Here is an 18884-nt window from a genome sequence, read left to right on the forward strand (position 1 = left end):
TGCTGCTGCTAAGTTGCTTCAGTCGTGTCCGACTCTGTGCGACCCCATAGACAGCAGCCCACCAGGCTCCCCCATCCCTGGGATTCTCCAGGCAAGAACACTGGAGTGGGTTAATATTTCCTCCTCCAATGCATGAAAGTGAAAAGTGAAAGTGAAGTCGCTTAGTCGTGTCCGACTCTTAGCGACCCCGTGGACTGCAGCCTATCAGGCTCCTCTGTCCATGGGATTTTCCAGGCAAGAGTACTGGAGTGGGGTGCCATTGCCTTCTCCGAACATACAGCCTAGTGAGGGAAAAACAGTCTGTACCATAATCATTTTGTGAAGTGTTAGTCGCTCAGTCGTGTTGGACTCTGTGACCCCATGGACTTTAGTTCATCAGGCTCTTCTGTCCGTGGGATTCTCCAGGCAAGAATACTGGAGTGGTTAGAGCCATTCCTTTCTCCAGGGAATCTTTTGGACCCAGAGATCAAACCCAGGTCTCCTGTATTGCAGGCAGATTCTTTACCATCTGAGCTACCAGGGAAGCCTGTTATTTTGTAAAGCTTGAGTTAAATGGTAATTGTAGACATTCAAAACATGTAAAAGTGCAGAGAAGGAAGTCAGTCAGTTGAAAGATCATTTCAGAGAGGGCTGGATGGAGGGCTTTGAAAGATGATGGATGAGTAGCGATGAGAGAGATTGTCCAGTTGGAAGGACGCTGCCTGTCCTGGAGACCAACAGTTGTCATGATTTCTGGGTAAATGTATAAGGGCCACGGAGGCAAGAAAGAGGGCAGTTATGTGGGCAGAAGCCAGGCTCAGCCCTGAACCTGAGTTCACAAGAGCCGGGGCATCGCTGGATGCTTTCAGCAGAGATGACGCTGTTTAGGGGAGAGGGACTGCTGTGTGTAGAGGTGGGGACATAGTCCTCAGGTGAGGCCGGTCAAAGACCACACATGGAGGAGGCTCTGGATTCTAGATGAGCTGTGACTGCCCTCTGAGGCCGTGGAGGGAGGATGAGAAGATGACCGAGGAGCAGACCAAAGGGCTGAGGAGGAGCCCTGCCCCGGGGCTAGGCAGTCAGGCTTCTCCCAGCTTTTCACCCACTAGCCCTGTGACCCGAGGGCGGTTACTTTTCACTGTTCCCAAATCTGAAGCAATGCACTGTGTCACCTGGGTGTGGGGCCCGGCTGGCCAGTGAGACACACCCAACCCCCTTTCTTATCATCTGTTAGAACAGGAGTGGTGGCCCCTTGGCAGGGCTGTTCGACAGGCAGGTTAAGTGCCACCTGGGGCTGGTGCACAGAAAGGGACGAGTGGCTTTCTTTCACTTCTATAAAGATGTTCGTGGTGGGACCCATGGGTGTCACCAACCAGGCAGGAACAATGGACATGAAGTGGTTTGGGGCAGGGGTTTCTTACCTTGAGACTGTGGCTCCCAAGAGGGTCTGAGGATGGACTTTGGAGCCCTGTGACCCTGGGGACCGTAAGTGCTTTCTCATGGAGATTCTGTTTTCCTGGGGACTGTGGCTGTCAGATTCTCATGGCAGTAGGGGTAGGGGCATGACCCCACCAGGCTGGAGCCGTGATCTGGAGCAAACAGGGGTCCTGAGGTGTGTAAGGTGGACCCGGTGCCAGGCGGCCTGGGTGTCCCAACCACGCTGAGATCCTGATCTTTAAAGGAGCCTGAAAACTCTCAAAGTGACTCAGGCTAGGAATGCTCAGAGGAAAATCACAGGAGTTGTTCCACTTGATCCTCCGGTAGATTTTGATGTAAGGAGTATCAAAGCCTATTAGACAAGGCAGTTCTTCTGATTTATTTTGGCTGACTGCCTGATGGCATGTGGGTCACCATGTAGTAAGCTTGTTTGTTTAATCCGTCCTTCTCCTTTGAGATAAGATTTCTGTCCTAAATTGGAAGTTTCTAGGGAGCAGGAGCCTCATTTGATTGGTCTTTCTATCTCCCAAAGCATCTAAGTTGCTCGGGAAGCCAGCAGACCTAACAACCCAAGTCTTTTCTCCTAGTTGTTCAAGCACGTTTCAATGTTAAGATATAAGCAAAACAAACAAGCACATGTTCTAAAACCAAAACACTTTCCCTTCCTACGTCTAAACCCCATCTGTCCTGTTACACTAACCACAGTTGAAAATATTTGAAAAAGTTACAGAAAGTTTCAAACAGCAAAACTTGAATTTGCCGCCTCAGCAACTATTTGCATAGCATTTATGCTGTCTGAGGTATTCTCAGTCACCTGGAGGTGACCTCTAGTCTGCCGAGGATGAGAGTAGGCTGCGTGCACCATTTTGTACAGAGGACTTGAGCTGCTGGAGTTAGATATCCTCAGGGTGCTGGAACCAGTCCCATGGGCACCCAGGTGGTGCAGAGAAGAAGCCAATTCTGACTCGATGTTGAAAACTGTTTCTTTGACTCACTTTTCATTCCTCTTGTTATTATAATCATACCAATGGCTTCCTTAAAAGGACTCTGCCCCTCTGACAGCTGAAGACAAGCATCCTGGGTCCCTGACTTCCCAGAGTCCTGGTCCCTGAGCTGGCATTAAACTAAAGTCCTTTTGTTCAGAACCCTGTCCACCTGTAGATCGCAGGAAGGAAGAAATGAACACATCCCCTGCTGGAGGCTTGCCATTCTAGATGTTTGCAAGATTAATTGGCTTTTTACTTTGCTTCCTTACCTTCCCCACCTCCATCTCTGATTTACAAAAGAACCTGCCATCCAGACCCCATAAGATGGTTATTTAGAAGAGGCGCTAGCCTGCCATCTTCTCAGTCAGCTGGCTTTCCAATAAAGTTGTTTTCCTTGCCTCAACGCCTCGTCTCTGGGATCCATTGGCCTGTCGTGCCGTGAGCAGAGCAAGCTTAGACTTGGTAACACAGGGACAACCGTATCACGTTGACTTTTGGGCCCTAAGTCTTTGACCTCAAATGTGCTGTTTGAAAATCGATCCCTGGTAGTTGAATGAAGCAGACAGTGGCTTGGCCCGCTCTCCCTCCTGGAATTCACTTCATTAAAAATCTTGTGTCACTCACTTAAATCTAATTAACATATTTAATTGGCATGTTGTGTAGTTCTGGAAGCTGCTTATTAGATTTCATAGGTGTCTCTGGCAGCACAAAATGTTAAATGAGCAAAATAATTGTGTTACAGTGAAATGAATATAAATTAATAAATGAGCTAAATGATGACTTCATGGAAAGTCCTGAGAACTTTGGGTTTAGGGTTATCTTCTCAGCATAAGATATGAAAATTGACTTTTTATGTGTATATGGAGGTTTTGGAGGAAAGAAATGTGCTTTTTATTTTAGATGGTGAAAATCTTGGGTGTATGCATGTGGTTTTAACCAGAATGAACATCTGTAAGGAGAGTGGGCTGGTGTCCTTTGAGACTGGACGAGCCTGGAGTTGGCTGGGGTAGTGGCAGGAGAGCCGGGCTGTGAGACGTCTCTGAGCAGGGAGGTGACGTCCCACCGCAGCTCTGGGGAGAGTGAGGGTCTACTGCCCTCTCTGATTCTGGACATGGTGCGGGGGAGCAAGAGGATGATATGAGAAGAGTGGTCCAGAGACTCGGAGCTCCTGGGGCAGCAGGTGAAGACGAGCATCCTGGGTCCCTGACCTCCCCAAGTCCTGGTCCCCGAGCTGGCATCCCAGGGCTCTTAGCCTCCAGCCCAGAGCCCTTCTGGCTGAGCCACCCTGCCTGCCACCCTCGAAGTGTTCCTTGTGGGAAGAAAATCGAGGGGCCAGAAAACCCCAGGGCTGTTAAACAGAGGCTGGCTTGTCCTGGTTCTTTAAAGGCTCTTGTGGTTGCAACAAACAAACCCACTCAGACCCATCAGGTGGTGGGCATTTGTTGAAGGTTCCCCCGCCTGGGGACCCAGCTGAACATGGGGTGCAGGAGGCAGGAGCCCAGCAAGAGGCCGACCCAGGGGGTGGCTGCCCTGCGGTTGTGTGCCCACCTACCAGCTTCTCTCTCCAGACATTCTCCTGCTGACCTCAGCCCAGGTTTGTCTACACCCTCCTCCCCCAACTCAGTCTCTGCTCCTCCCGCTCAGGCCGCCTCTCCTGCCTGAGCAGCTGGTGTCCTGAACCCAGATCCCAAAACAGACCGTCATAATGGCTGGGAAAGCTCTGATTCTGAAAATGCTCCCCCCGGCCCCCAACATGTCCCTACCTGGAGGATGTGGTCCTTACAGAAGCTCTGCCAGGTTAGGAATAGTTTTTCCATGTTTTAGACATGGAGGTAAGGCCCAGAAAGGGCAGGTTACTGGTTCAAGGTCACGCAACTCATAGGACACAGGCTGTCAGTGTCTCGTCTCTGAGGCCTCGTCCTGGGGGTTGAGCTCTCGAGTAACCCCGCCCCCTGTCACTGGCTGGGGATGGGCTCCTTAGCACGTCAGCCCCTCCTTTCTCACCTGTAACCAGATACACAGCAGTTGTGGATGGGTTAATGCTTGGTTGTGTTAACCCGTGCGTGCTGGCTGCCTGATCTCTGGTGGATGCGATGTTGTGTCCCACCCAGGGCACTGCTGGCTGAGCATGGTATCTGGGCAGGTTCACGTCCCCCTCCAGGTGGTCACTCGCTTGGGAGTCCTGGGGGACTTATGGTCAAATCATCCTTAGCAGGTTCTCTCTCCCATCTCCTAAAGAGCAGGTCCAGACCCTGTTCATCAGAGTGACCCCTGATTAGGGTGGACACGGGGAGTGTGGCCAGTTCAGGTACAGGGGTGGGGGTGGGGTGCTGGTGTCCTGCTGTCTTGCTGTCCCTGCTGCTGCCCAGGCTCCACTCGGGATCACTCAGCCTTCCTACGAGAGTGTGTCCCCCCAGGCCCCCTGCTCAGGGGTTCCTTCTCCTCCGCCTGAGGCAGCCCTCTCTCCAGTCCTCCATCTGAGGTGGGCGGAGCCACTGGCCAGAGTTTGGGGGGCAGGGGCCGTGCCACCTTTAAGAACATGTTTGCCCACTGGGGCAGCTGAGCTCCAGTGGGACACCCAGCAAAGGTCCTGGGAGACGGGGCCTCATCAGCCATGAAAAGTATCCATGTTTCCCTTTATTTCCGGGCGCCCTGACGGCATCACACCCAGGTCCTGGCTTCAGGGCCCATCTGCTGTCCTCTTAGTGTGGCTCTGAGTCACTTGCAGGGTGATCACAGGTCACCGGGTAGGTCCTGTCCCCTAGTAGACCCTGCGTTGCATCTGGAATGTTCTCCCAAGACTGCTGTGGGTCTGAAGGGCTATTGCTGTTCTGTGTATCGACCAGAATCACGTGGCAGGGATGTGTCGTCAGGTAAATGGTACTTCTGAATCGATGTGGATAAAATCCCCTGTAAGACAAGTTCAATGTGTGTGCATTTATTTAAACAATAAAAAATTGGATTGTTAGAGCTTCAGCAGAGAGTGAAGGCAGCCGCATTTGTTCTTTGGGAACTTGTTTTAAATCCTTGTCTGAAGAGGCAGTTGATCTAACAGAGAGAGGAGGACGTCTGTCTTCCTGGAGAGACAGAGCAGTGCTGAGACCTGCTGATGCCCCAGGCCAGCAGGTCTCTGGGTGTTAGTGGGGGGTCCCCACCATGGACAGGACACCCCAGTTCACCTCGGCTCTAGCCCATGGCTTTAGGGGGAGAAGATGTGCTGGGGACAGGAGGTGGGAGCTTCCTGCGTTTCAGACACGAGGCTTGTCCAGGGGTGACACATGAGCCTAGCTGATACAGGAGTTCATCTTTGGTTGAACTTCTGATCTTCTGTGTCTCAGCAGGAGATAGGGTGGTGTCCCTGGCATTACAGGGTCCCAGTGTGGACACAGATGCCCCCTGGTGTGGACGCGGATGGCCGCCCTTGGGTTCCTGAGGACATCAAGGCTGGACAGCAGGTGACACGTGGTGTCCAGGGACTCAGCCGCCCTTGGCTTCCTGAAGGGGGAAGTTCACTCTTGTCCTGGCTGCCTGGGGGGCACTTCCTCACAGGGTGCTTCCTTCTGCTTCAGATTTTCTCCAGCACTGGTGGGGCTGCTGTCTGCTGGCTTCTGAGACTTTCTGAGAGGCCCTGTTGCAAAAGCAAAACATTACAATCTGGTTATTTATTGACGTCCGTGAACACAATGAAAAACGGTGCTGGCATTCCAGGCTGCTCCTCCAAGTGCCACTGAGAGGGAGAAAGTGTTTGCTTTTCTGGGGCATTTATAGCAGCTGGCATTTATTCTAGCACTTTTTGTATTTAATAAAAGAATCCAAAAATACGTTTGAAGTGCTCGTTTCAGTCTGAAGACTAGAGGCTTCTTCTGAGGGGAGGAGGCAGCCCCCCAGCAGTACATCCAGCTTTCCAGGGCCTTGGGAGAAATGTCGGGGTCACCCCGAGCTCCAGCCCAAGCCCGGGCTCCCAGGAGCCTGTGACTTCACTGAGGGTTGAGTTTCTTCTAGGTGAAAAACAGTCTGTGCCCCACAGTGACAGCGAGGCCTTGGGTGTCCTGAGGGTACCTGGTGTGGGGCCCAGTTTGGGGGGGACTCTGGCTGCACCCCTACATCGACCACCAGGGTCATGTGCCTTGTGGCCTGATGGGTGGGGGTTACCTGCTGGACACCCCCTCCCTCTGACTTTCTGTGTTGCCCTCCTGGGGAAAAATGACCATCACAACCACACTTTCTCTACAGTTTTATTCAGCGAAATAAAAAAGGCTATTATTTACATCAGTGTTCTACATTTTTCATACTCTCCCACCAAATGATTTTCTAGTGAATCACAAATATAGATCCTGGAAATGGATCAATTTGATGTCTTATTATTAACCAAAGTTGACATTAAAAGCCCAGAGAATAGCTTTTATGTTTGCATCACTCCTGGCTACTTGTCCAGAGCATCCAGCAGTTCTGACCGTCTCTTACAAGCCCCAGGGTGGCCCCACCCCACAGCACATGTCCAGGTGTGCCGGCTGCTGGTGGAACAGACTGCTGTATCAGGCACACTTGTGGTTGGTGGAAGGCAGGGGTCACGCCTTGCAGGCAGACTCAAGGGGTCAGGAACAGCCAGGGTTGTGGGTCTTTAACTGTCTGTCCACAAGGAGGGGGAGCTCTCAGGACTTTCTGACACTCTCATTGCTTTAAACCCTCCTGTAATTGGGTGATTTTGCCTACATGAGCTTTAACAAAAGCTACGATCTAGCTCTCTCCCTTGATTGCAATCAAATTGGCGTCTTATTTTTATAGGTTGTTGCTGACAGGTTGTAAACTTCCAAAATGTTGATTCTTCTCCTCTGGAATTTCAGGACACTGAGTGAGCAGATGGTTAATGAGACGACAAGTTCCCCGCCTCTCATTGTACCTAATTATGTGGCCCTTGGGGCACACTTTTCTTATTGTTGCATTTCCACAGCCATGTGCATTTCAAGTCACCTGCAAACTGTTTAAAACCATTGACTGTGCCTGGTGTTCCTTCCTTTTCCAGTCAAACGGCCTGACACTCCTGGGATAGGAACACCAGTAGGTGCAACACACAAGGCTGAGGCTCAAATTAATCATTTTTAGGGGAATAATCAATTCAGGAAATATTTTATGAGACACGTGTGGTATGCAAAACACCGTGCTGTACACAATGAGAAAATGCAAGGTACTGTTTTCCCAGCTAGAAGCAAATATTTTTGCAGAGGAGATAACTCCAATTAATTTAAATAATTGCTTTAATACGGAGTCAGCAAATCTTTTCTGAGAAATATTTCAAGCTTTGCCGACACCAGTAATCTACCTGTCTTGTGGTAGCAGGCTGGTGGCCGAGGACAATATGCAGATGCAATTGGAGAGAGACAGGGAAGATTGCAGGTTGAGAGTCAAGGGGGGCCATGTAAGGCTGGTGGTGGGGGAGGCAGGGACAATGCCCCTGAAGAGGAGGTGGGCTTAGACACACAAGCCGGAGGAGGTTCCTGGCTGACACAGAGGGGAGGTGGTTGGAGACAGAGAGGGCATTTGCTAACCCGTTGAGAGTCCACGAGGATTCAAAGGCCCTGGGGACTCTGCTCAGGGCTGGGTTTTCTTGACTGCTGAGTCCTGTTTCGAGGAAAGTGGGATCATCAGCGAATCTGTGGGTTTGAGAGGGGCCCGCCTGCACCAGTGAGCTGTTTCTGGTCACCCTCAGCAGCCTGGCTTGGGGAGACCCTGTCCCATGGTGCTCTCTGGGTCTCCTCTGGCAGGGGGGCACTCTCCTCGTGTCATATGGCTGGACACGCAGGCCTTGCCCATGTTTTTACAGGCAGAAATGGTAATTGAGGACAATGCAGTCCAGATGGTGGAGGTGGTGTGGCAGGTGTAATGAGCCCCCTCATGGCCAGCTGTGTGGATGTCAGAGTGCTGGGGCCTCCGCTGCAGGGTCACCAGGCAAGGGGTGAACGCAGTAGCCAGGCTGGGGCTACCACAAATCATCTGGGTTATTCAGGCCAGACTTGTGGGCACCTTCGTTTCTTTGTTTTTGGCAGAAGATCCCTCTGCTTAACGGGGACACTTAAATGTGGTGTTTTTCTGGTCCATGAGTAGGCCCAGCTCTTCTGACCTGGCCACCATTTTGGAGGAAGTGGTGACCTGGTCTGCCTTGCTTTCTTCCCCAAATGGGGAAACAGTGACAGTGGTCAGAACGAGCTGGTTTGCGGTCATGCCCCAGCTCCGTGGGGGCAGTCTGCAGATGGCAGTGACCTACATGGGCACCAGCCTCTTAGCTTCTTCTTGGTTGTGTCTGTTCCCAAAAAGGGGCTTGTCAAGTCACTCAGCCTCGTGGGGATGTTTGGGGAAACCATGGCTTACCAAAACCAGATTTATTTGAGGTGCTTGGGTACGGAAAGCAAGAGAGTTTTTAAAAAATCTCCTTTCTTGAGCAGCCATCATTTTCAAAATGCAGAGTGTTTATGGTATTTATTACTGTGGGAAAAGACTTTGATTATTAGGATTTAATTTTCATTAGCCTGCTACGCTTTGTGCTGGTTTGGATGAAGGCACTTGAGTGCACATGTGGTCACTTCTGTAGCTGTCAGCATGGTCCTCAAGTTGGATTTTATCCGGAAGTGGCAGGGGACAGTGGACAGGTCTGGGAGATGGCTCCGGCTTGCATTCCAGCTGCAGGGTGGGATTTCTATCCTGAGCGACAGTTTCAAGGCCTGATTTTTAGCTCTGGAGATGGGTTTGCATTCCTGGGACTCCAGGGCAGCCACCACAGTTGGTGGAGGCCCGAGCAGGGACCCAGGAGCTTCATCCTTGACAGAGGTGCTGGACTCACTCCAGGTCATGTGCGCATGTGTCCTGCTTCTATGAATTGCTAATTTACAACCTTCCTCTGAGAGATGCCACCTCAGCTGCAGCAGCCTTGTTATTTAAATTAAGGGCAGTTCAGACAGAGGGAGCGAGGTGAGCTCCTATGACCTGGTACCCAGCCTCCTGGCAGCAGCAATGCAGGTCTGCTAATGACCCAGGGGTCAACCTGGAGAGAAATCACTTAGCCTGGTTCAGAGGTGAGCGAGCAGAGAATTGTGGAGAGAGATGTCTTAATAGTTCTAACAGTTGGGTTTGGGATCCCAGAGGGCACGCCAGAGGCATCACTGTAAAAGAAGTGGAATCAGAGTAGACAATTCGAGCTCCCGGAAGAGAAGCTGAGGGGACGAAAAGTACGTCCCCGGTCATTCCTCCTACATTTACTTTTTTTAACAGTTTTCTTGAGATAGAGTTAACATTCCCTACAATTCACACAGGGGCTTCTAGTTCATGCAGGCGTGTGAGAGCAGCACATAGTCATCATTGAGAAGTTTCCGTCACCCTGAAACAGTCTTCCACTTCCTTCCCCCCACCTCCGGAGCCCCCACTGTTCTGCTTCCTGTGTCTAGGTTTCCCGTTTCTGGGTTTTCCTGTGCAGGGACCATACAGTTAGTGACCTTCAGAGACAGGCTTCTTTACTCAGATAAGGTTTTCCAGGCTCACCCATGGTAGCAGGAACCAGCATTCCAGTCCTTTTCGAGGCCGAGTATCATTCTGCTGTGTAGATAATACCCCGTTGAGTTTACCATCCCCGCTGATGGACCCTGGGGATGTTGCCACCTCTGCGTTTGCTTGTGATGATCGCACAGAAAGACCAGCCTGCACCGTCAATTCTGGAGTCCAAACCGTCCTTTTTCTCACATGAGAACTTCCTGGTGATTAAAGGGACAGTATTAGGTCAGACTAAGGGTCCGGCCAGTCTCGGGACTCTTCTGAGGTCTCTGGCCAGTAAGCAGGGATGGCCGTGCAGAGTCCAGGTGCCCCTGGAGGAGAGGAGGTCCCTACATGCAGCCTCCTCTGCCCGTGTGCACTCGGCGTGCAGGGTCTCCGTGTCGGGACGTTCTGGTAAATGTCCCTGGGCTCTGGGTTTGTGGGCGGGGGCTGTGGCTGGGCTGCGTTGAGCCCCCTGCCCACACCAGCCCTCCCAGGAGTTCCAGTGTCAGGTCAGTTCTGACCTACCCAGGGACCCTCGCTCTCCCACCCACAGGAGGGCTTCCTAGGCTCAGGATGGGGCCACGTGTGCCGTCCACCTGCCCCCACATGCCATCCCCTCCTGCCCCTGTGTGCTGTCCCCTCCTGCCCCCCATGCCCCAGTGGCCCATCCTGCCCCATCCAGGCTCACCTCCCTGCCTCTGGCTGACGACTGGGCAGGTACCTGGTGTCCTCCGAGCCCCGGGTGGGTGATCGGGGAGCAGCGGAGACAGAGGGCTTGCCACTCTGTCTGCATCCAGGCGACCTGGCCTGCAGACAAGTGTCTGCTGCTTATTCCGAGGCCCAGCCACGTTCCCGCCTGCCCCCTCCCAGCGGGGCATGGCAGGAGCTGTTGTACGTGGGAGCCCACGTTCCCTGGAGGCTGCTTAATTCAGTCCCCGTTTGCACCTCTCCTGGCGCACACGGCGGTTTCTCCCTCATTGGAGCTATTTTTGGGTCCTTTTCTGGAAGACGAGTCTTTCCCCGCAGGCAGCCTCTGACCATGCCAGATGGCTCTGTGGTGTTTTATTTTTCTGAGCACTTTCTATTCCTGGTTTCGTAGGTACTCAGTTAACCCAGAATTCTGATAAGGTGTTTAAAATAGCCTTTGGACTCCTGTGAGCTGCTGGACTTCTAAAGTTACTCTTGTACTTTTTTGTCACCACTCGACTCTGGGGCCGAGGCAGGTAATTGGATGTTTCTCCGTTCCCTCCTCTGGGTGTCCTGTTGCCCATGCCTGCCCTGCAGTGAGCAGGGCGGCAGCATGACCAGCTCTTATGGAAGATTCCAGGGAAGTGTGTTTGCTGATCCCGAGGCATGTGCTTTTTAAAAGCAGGAATCCCCGTATGTTAGCAGTGGACAGTAGACCTCTTTGGTCGTCTTGTTCATAACTACTCAGAGGCCAAGCGGGGTTGGGTTGCTCCAGGTCATGAGCTGGTTCTCTGAAATCCTGTCCACCCTCGGGGCATGTCAGGTGGCCTCTGGGGTGGTTATTCCCTGGGCCCATCACAGGCCACCTCTGAGGGAGTGGAGGCTGACCTTGGTCTGTGGGTGCGTCCCCCTGCCCTGTCCTGGCTTACCCTGAGGAAAGGCCTCCTTCCTGCCTTTGCGCAAAGACCCTGACTTGTTTCCACAGAGTCCCACAGACAGTGGACCGGCCAGGCTGGCAGTCTGAGCTGGGACTCGTCTAGTGTGAGCTGCCCTATCAGTGGACCTTCAGGACATGTGGGGTCAGCTCCCTGCAGGAGTGTGGCCCTGAGAAGGCCCCTTAGAGGCTCCTTCCAGACGTCGGGATGGTTACTTTCAGGAACTTCGGGGACTGTGAGTGACCTGATGGTGTGGATTGCAAATAAAAAATAGAGTAGGACACACCCGCAGTCTCGCCCTGTGAGATCACAGCTACAGTGTCGTGTGTGTGGCAGTGAAATGTATGTCCCCAGAGAATAAATCCTTAATAGTACAAGACGGGGGTTACTTGAAGATCCAGCTGACAAGACTCAGAGCTGGGGATGGGGAGGGGCTGCCTCACAGAGTCTGGCAGTGTGTGTCCCCAGACTTTGTCAACGTCTGGAGGCAGCCTGGTGGTCCCAGCCCAGGACTTGTGGCCAGCCTCTGTGTGGGGAGCCGGGGGTGGGGCCAGGTGCTTGGCCAGGGCACAGAGTCCCCGAGGGAGGCAGGGGCCAACATCTGTCTCTGCGGAGATTGTGGCGCTGCCCTGTCCAGGGGCCAGTGGGGTATTACATGTGGCCTCCATGTTTTCTTAAGGCAGCCCTGGGGGTACTACCATTTCCAGTTTCCAGAAGGACAGAATGAAACCCAAACTCCAGATGCGTGTCTGTAGAGGTGCCACTGAGGGTCCCCTAGGGCCAGGGGGTTAGGGTTTTGCAGGAGGATAGACCCCCCACAGACCCCAAAGCCTCCTCCATCCTGTGAACTGTGGCAACAAGCCCCCATCCTGTGGACTGTCCTCATCCTTCTCACCCATCCTGGCTTTTCCCGGGTCTGCTCTGGCCCTGTGTCCTGACTGGTCAGGGGCCCCCAGAGCCCCTGCCCTGGCCTGAGTCTGCAGCCCGGATCCCAGACTTATTGTCACAGTCACCAGGCATGCTTTGCCCTGAGATGCTGACAGCTCCCTGGGTGACCCTGGTACAGGGTCTTCCCTGGCAAAGGGGGAACGCCTTCCAGCAAAGCTGGGGTTTGGGCTTCTCTGGTCAACACAGCGGGGCCAGCCTGCATCCCTGCCCTCATCTGTCAGGGAGCCTGGGAAGGGAAGGTGAAGAAAGCAGGGGGCTGTCTACATGGCAGACACACTGCCATCAGGAGGAACTGGCTTCCTGCTTGGACATGCAGACCAAGTGACAGCCCTGGAGCCCAGAGTGACAGGCCCTTGGGAAGCGTCAGCCATGACCTGTGACCTCATCACTGAGGACAGAGTCTGGTTCTTTGGTGCTTCTGTTCAGAAGTGGGGCTCCCATCATGTGGCCAGCATGTTCTTCTCCCACAGGGTGCAGACGTGCCCGGACCCCAGACCTGCCCTCTGTGCCCACGAGGGTGGGGCAGGTGATCTGTCTCTGTTCCCGCCCAGAACCCCTGCAGTTTCTGTCTCATGAGGGTCCCTCTCGTCCCCCTCCCTCCTTGAGTCTGGGTCTTTGATGGACTGCACGGTGGGACAGACCCTGCAGATCCTCCAGTGATGCCTGCGAGACCCTCAAACATGCACACATTGATGCTTGGGAGACGTTCTGAACATGAGAATCAGAATATTCTATGTTCGAGAGAATGTCAGAGAATGGGAATATTCTACCTTGGAGAAAACGTTAGAAGACCGATCACACGTGGTCAGGATCTCCTCCTTGCGCCAACCCAAGTGCACAGGAGAGAAGACAAAAGGAAAGTCTGGGGAAGCTGGGGTCTTCATCACTTTTATTCAAATTCAGTAAGTTTTACATGATTGCTTTTCCTTCCGGTCTGTGAGTCCAAGATCTTGGATGAACAGTGAAACAAAACCTTGATTTTGTAAGCATGCCAGCTGAGCCAGCATCTTCACTCTTGTTCAGTCGCTCAGTCGTGTCCGAGTCTTTGCGACCCCATGAACTGCAGCATGCCAGGCTTCCCTATCCTTCACCATCTCCTGGAGCTTGCTCAAACTCCTGTCCGTTGAGTTGGTAATGCCATCCAACCATCTCATCCTCTGCCACCCCTTTTTCCTCCCGGTGCCTTCACTCTGAGAACCGGCAAGAACTTCCTAACATTGTCAATGTCAGGTCAACAGGGAGCACGTGGTCCATGTTTGGGATTTGCCACTTGTCCCTTAAAATTCATTCTGTGGGTTTCATTAAAACACAGTTCATTGGTTACTTTTCCTTGTAATGTGTCTCTGGTTGCTCTGATCCAGACCAGGGCTCCTCAACACCGTGGCTGCTTCTCAGATGAGCAGGTGAACACCTTGCCTCCCCTTCCCTGCAATGTCAGGTGCCAACCTCACTGTCCCAGAGAGGCTGTTGGGGGTGGGGGGAAGGTCTCCCCAGCCCTGCTGTCCAAGGCTGCAAACCTCTGATGACCCCAAGCCCCTTGTTCTGTAAAAACCTCATTCTGTGTCTGCAGGTCGTTTTGTGGGTGTCATTCTCTGAACCAGGCATGGGGGCCACACCGAAGGCTTTCTTACTTCCTAGGCAAATGATTTTGGAAACGTGACTTTTAAATTACAGCAGTGTATGTGACCATCTAAGCTCACAGAGAGAATAGGTTTGAGAAACTTCCTCACATGTGGGGGGTGGGGAGCATGGATGACAAGTCAGGCCAGCTCTACCCAGGCTCCACAGGGCCACGTCTCCTGTCTGTGCCAGGCTGGGCAGGGGTCTCCCCTTGTCCTCCCAGCACCACCTCACCTGTGGAGGTGACACTCAGGTGGGCTCTCTCCATGTCCCTGCAGCACCACGTCACCTGTGGAGGTGACACACAGGTGGGCTCTCTCCATGTCGCTGCAGCACCACCTCACCTGTGGAGGTGACACTCAGGTGGGCTCTCTCCATGTCCCTGCAGCACCACCTCACCTGTGGAGGTGACACTCAGGTGGGCTCTCTCCATGTCCCTGCAGCACCACCTCACCTGTGGAGGTGACACTCAGGTGGGCTCTCTCCATGTCCCTGCAGCACCACCTCACCTGTGGAGGTGACACCTGTGTGAGCAGCGCTCCTGGACCTCGGCTGACCTTCCTCCTGTCCTCGTGTTTACCGTGGAGGCCAGCTGTAGGTTGTGGGCTGTGTGTTTACTTAAAAGTAAAAGGCCGTGTTTCTCTGAGCTCCCAGCAGCGCTGAGATGACTCTACTCACTTTCTGGAAAGCGTTTAGAGACCTGGTGCCAGTGGGACCCTCTGGGCATCTCCTGGACTCTGAGGTCACTGAGGTCGTGGAGCACTTTGTGACTGAAGGTGTGAGGATGGAGGGCTGGCCCCCGCCCCCTGGATCCTGCTCAGCATCAGATGTTATTCTGCAGGCTCTGCAGGGTGTTGTTAACACAGACCTGACCCAAGGGCTCTGTGGTCACCACTCTGACCCCGCTCTGCCCCCGAGCTTGCCTTGAGTTAGGAAGGTCACCAGTGATTGGCCGAGCTCTGCCTCTGGGAGTGGGAGTTGTGCGTGAGCCCTTGGGGCTGGGGCAGGACCCTCCTGGATCATTCAGAGGGAAGGGTGGGGGCTGAGGTCCAAGCATCCTGTTGTATAATTACACCCTTGTCCAGCAGAGAGGACTGTTTATAGGGGCTTAGTTTTATGAACTACGGTTATTGGTTCTGCACCATGCTGGTGGATGGTAATCATTAGTGTAAGCCATGTATCTGACTAAATAAAGAATTTGTCTCAAATTTATGCCAATTTAAAGATGTCTCCTGTGTTCTCTTGTCTCTGGGGGAGGGGAGGCCTGTTGCTATGGAGACAGCAAAAGAAAGAGTGACAGCAAAAAGGCTCCGCTTCAATTTTGAAAATATTGGTGACACAGATGATTATGTATGTAACGATGTTGTGTGGCAGAGTTATCTTCCTTGGAAATGTGTGTCTTGGAATTTCACGGTGAAACGGTGTTTCTATGAGGAGCACGATGCTGTTTGTGTGTTGTTAGGATGTTGTCATGTGAACGATGAGGGTGTGATTGTTCCTGGGGGTGGGCAGGATGGAGGGACAGCTGCTGTAGGAGGTGGTGTGTCACCCATAGAAACTGGAAATAAGGCAGATGTCGTAAGACTCACTGAGATTTGTCAGTGGCTAAATGTGAACCTATATCACACATTTGAGAGACCAATTTGACAAACCGACACATGCTGTTTCCTTCTGTCCTCACGTCTCGCTCAGGTTTGGAATCCTGTCTTCTGCCCGTGTGAATGGAGAAGCCTCCAAACCCAGCCCCGAGCTGGGATTCCAATGCGGTTTAAGACATGAGGGCACTTCAGTGTGGACCGGGTCGGCCCCACAGTTCAGTGAACGTTCACTGAACGCCTGTGCTGGACACTCAGGCTGTTACTGCCGGGCCCATGCTCCAGGTTTAAGGTCCCAGGGACATGAAGTCACTGTCCCAGGGTGGGGGACTGCGCATCAACACAGTCACCAGTTCCAAGCCTGGGTTTTGTTTAACATCTTGGTTATTGATGCTAGAAGCACCCGTTAACAGGGATTTAACGGGATTCACAGATGATGTTACATCGAGAGGAAATATGGCAGTAGGTGGTGAAGCCACATCTGGGAAAGTGGAGGGCCTGCCAGCCTGCAGGGGGCCAGGGGACGGGCCTTAGGAGATCAGAGGGCTGTCATGTCCCCTTCTGTGCCTCAGCCTGGAACCCTGAACCCTCTGGGCAGCAGGTTGGCTCCAGGGTCCAGGGAGCAGCTGAACCTGGGGGCGCTTTGGAGGATTCCATGTTCAGTGAATGGGCTGGTCCAGTGGCCCGTAGCCGGCTGGTCACAGTCCCAGGCTTCCTGGAAGAGGAACCAGAGGACAAGCCTGATTTCCTGTGGGTCTCATCCTCTGAGGAGCCACCCACCTGCCTCTGCTGAGGGCCTCGCCGGTGACCCTTCCCTGTGGCCAGGAGGTCAGGTCTTGCCTCTGATGCTAGTCCTGTAGGCCCCATGCTGCCTCTCTTGGGTGACAGTGCTTGGCTGCTTCCAGGATGCGAGGGGGAGTTGGAAGTTGCCTGTGGGCACCTTCCTCTGAAGGGGGATGTCAGGTTCCCGGGACACATGTTGTGTGAGGTCCTCTGCACGCTCCGGCGTGGTCACAGGGGAGTGACGCCAACCAGTTAACCTCAGGCTGAGCATGTCAGCCCCTGGCGGGGGCTTGGTGGCTCTGGTCCAAGCCCAGCATTGGCTGGTGGGCCAAGGCTGCAGAGCCAGCAGTTAGGTCGCAGAGCTGGCCGCTGCGCAGAGGGGTGAGGAAGAGTCTGTCTCTCTGGGTTGTGTTGGTCCCAGCAGAGCAAGTGCTGCTGCCTCACCGCCTTCTCCATCCCCGAGCAGCTTCTCACAGAACTGAGTTAGCCCCGAGTGTAGAGGAAGGGGGCTCTAGGGACCCAGCCGGGCACACTGTCTACTGACCATCAGCTCCATGAACTGCGGTTGGAAGCCATGCTCTGTGTGAAGGTGGACAGGCCCACGTAGCAGAGGAGAAAGCCAGGACCCCAAGAGAGAAGATGCCCTAAGCCTGGCCTCATGTCCAGTCCAGCTGGACCATCAAGATAACAAAGAGCAGAGGTGAACCCTGAGGCCTGGGGGAGGGAAGCCAGGCTCTGATGGGGGTACTGCCTCAGCCTTGTCCCCAGACTTGCTGGGTGGGCAAAGTCACTCACCTACTGATCGTCTGATAGAACTCGATGTAAATGGAAATTGTGGGGAAATATAACTAGGCTTTACCATTTTAAAAGTTGTTAAGTGTCTGCTTCAGTGGCATTTTTCACTGTGCAGCCATCACACCCTCGTGTGCAGAACTTTCTCATCTTCCTAAAGTGAAGCTTGGTCCCCATTAAATGCTGGCTCCCCCAGCCCCTGCCACCTATCTATTTCTTGTCTCTCCTATCTACTTCCTGCCCCCATCTACTTCCTACCCCCATCTACTTCCTACCCCCATCTACTTCCTGTCCCCCATCTACTTCCTGCCCCCCATCAACTTCCTTTCCCCATCTACTTCCTGTCTCTATGGACGAGATACCTCTGGGGACCTCACAGTACTGGAGTCACACAGCACTTGTCCTCCTGGGTCTGGCTTATATCCCTGAGCATCGTGTCCTCCAGGGTCACCCATGCTGTGGCAGGTGTCAGTCTCCTTCCTCTTCAAGATGAGCAACATTGCACGGCATGGATGGACCACATTCCATTTATCCATCATCTGCTGCTGGGTTGCTTTTGCAGACATTTTTGTAGGCTATTCTGGGAACAGTCACTCAGTATAATTCTGGTTTTCCTTGGAGCTTTGATCATGTTTTATTCTTATTTTTAGTGTATGGCGTGTCCTTGGAGAGCTGGGAGGCCCTTTCTATAGACACAGACCTGGGGCTACAGGTACCACACTGAGAGCCAGGTGGCCGCTGGGCTCCCATGAGACTGTTACCTGCTAGTCTGGGGTCACTGCCTGTCCTCCAGGTCTCCCTGGTCTTGACCTTAGTTGCTCTGCTGGTTTGTCCAGATGAAGGTTGATTGAGAGAGAGCTCATTCTCCTTTCACTGAGAGAGGATGTCACCTTGGCCTTCCCCAGACCTCAGGCATCTTTAGAATGTCCACCTCAGGGAAGTTTACTTAGCCTCCCATCATGAGTGTTTGGTGAACAGAATCAGAGCTCAGAACAGGAACACAAAGCCTAAGGGGGACTGAAGTGTACCAGTAGCTGGAGGAATCTCATATTCCAGGCTTTGGGAGTGGGGCTGTGTTTTAACTCCGAGTAACCATGGCAGTCAACACAGATGATCACCCCACTCTGAGCAGTGAATGCTGGTCTGGCCTGCCTGAGGGCAGGCGGGGCCCTTTTACTGGCCCATGCCAGGGCCAAGCCTCACTGTTTGTAAACCTGGGCCCTCAAAGGCTGTCCATGCCTCTGGGCTAGGGCGGGGTTGGACCCAGCAGAGCTGGTGGGCGATGGTCTGGGAAGCAAATGCAGCCATAACTTTGTTTTTAGAAGAGAGCTGGGACCTTGAGCAAACAGGCCCAGACCTCTCAACCTGAGATCCCCCTCTGTGGGGCTGGGACCCCTCCTATCCCCGGATTTCTGATGCCACCAGTCTCATCAGAACGTGCACTTCTCACAGTGGCCAGGGCCTCTTCTGAGTGTGCTGTGGCCAGCATCCCCTTCTCCTGGATGTGGCCAGTGGCCAGCATCCCCTTCTCCTGGATGGCACTGCTGGGCTGGACCCATCCCTCCTTCACAGATAGAGGAGCTGAGCCCAGGGTGGCAGGG

General features: G+C 53.3%; 1 protein-coding gene and 1 long non-coding RNA gene across 3 annotated transcripts in view; one reads left to right on the forward strand and one right to left on the reverse strand.

The window, feature by feature from the left end:
- The window catches only part of SH3RF3 (SH3 domain containing ring finger 3), a 162116-nt gene that overhangs the window by 20051 nt on the left and 123181 nt on the right, over positions 1-18884 (forward strand). The gene's annotated exons all lie outside the window — the stretch shown is intronic.
- Positions 5320-10777, reverse strand: LOC147363236 (uncharacterized). The gene is made up of 3 exons (XR_015136851.1): positions 10612-10777; positions 9933-10141; positions 5320-6030 (listed from the first exon to the last, which is right to left on the reverse strand). It is a non-coding gene; the product is annotated as an uncharacterized LOC147363236 (long non-coding RNA).

Source organism: Bos grunniens, chromosome 11 (genome assembly GCF_055505025.1).
Source record: "Bos grunniens cultivar Pamir isolate PY7600 chromosome 11, Bosgru_T2T1.0, whole genome shotgun sequence".
Classification (NCBI taxonomy): Eukaryota; Metazoa; Chordata; class Mammalia; order Artiodactyla; family Bovidae; genus Bos; species Bos grunniens.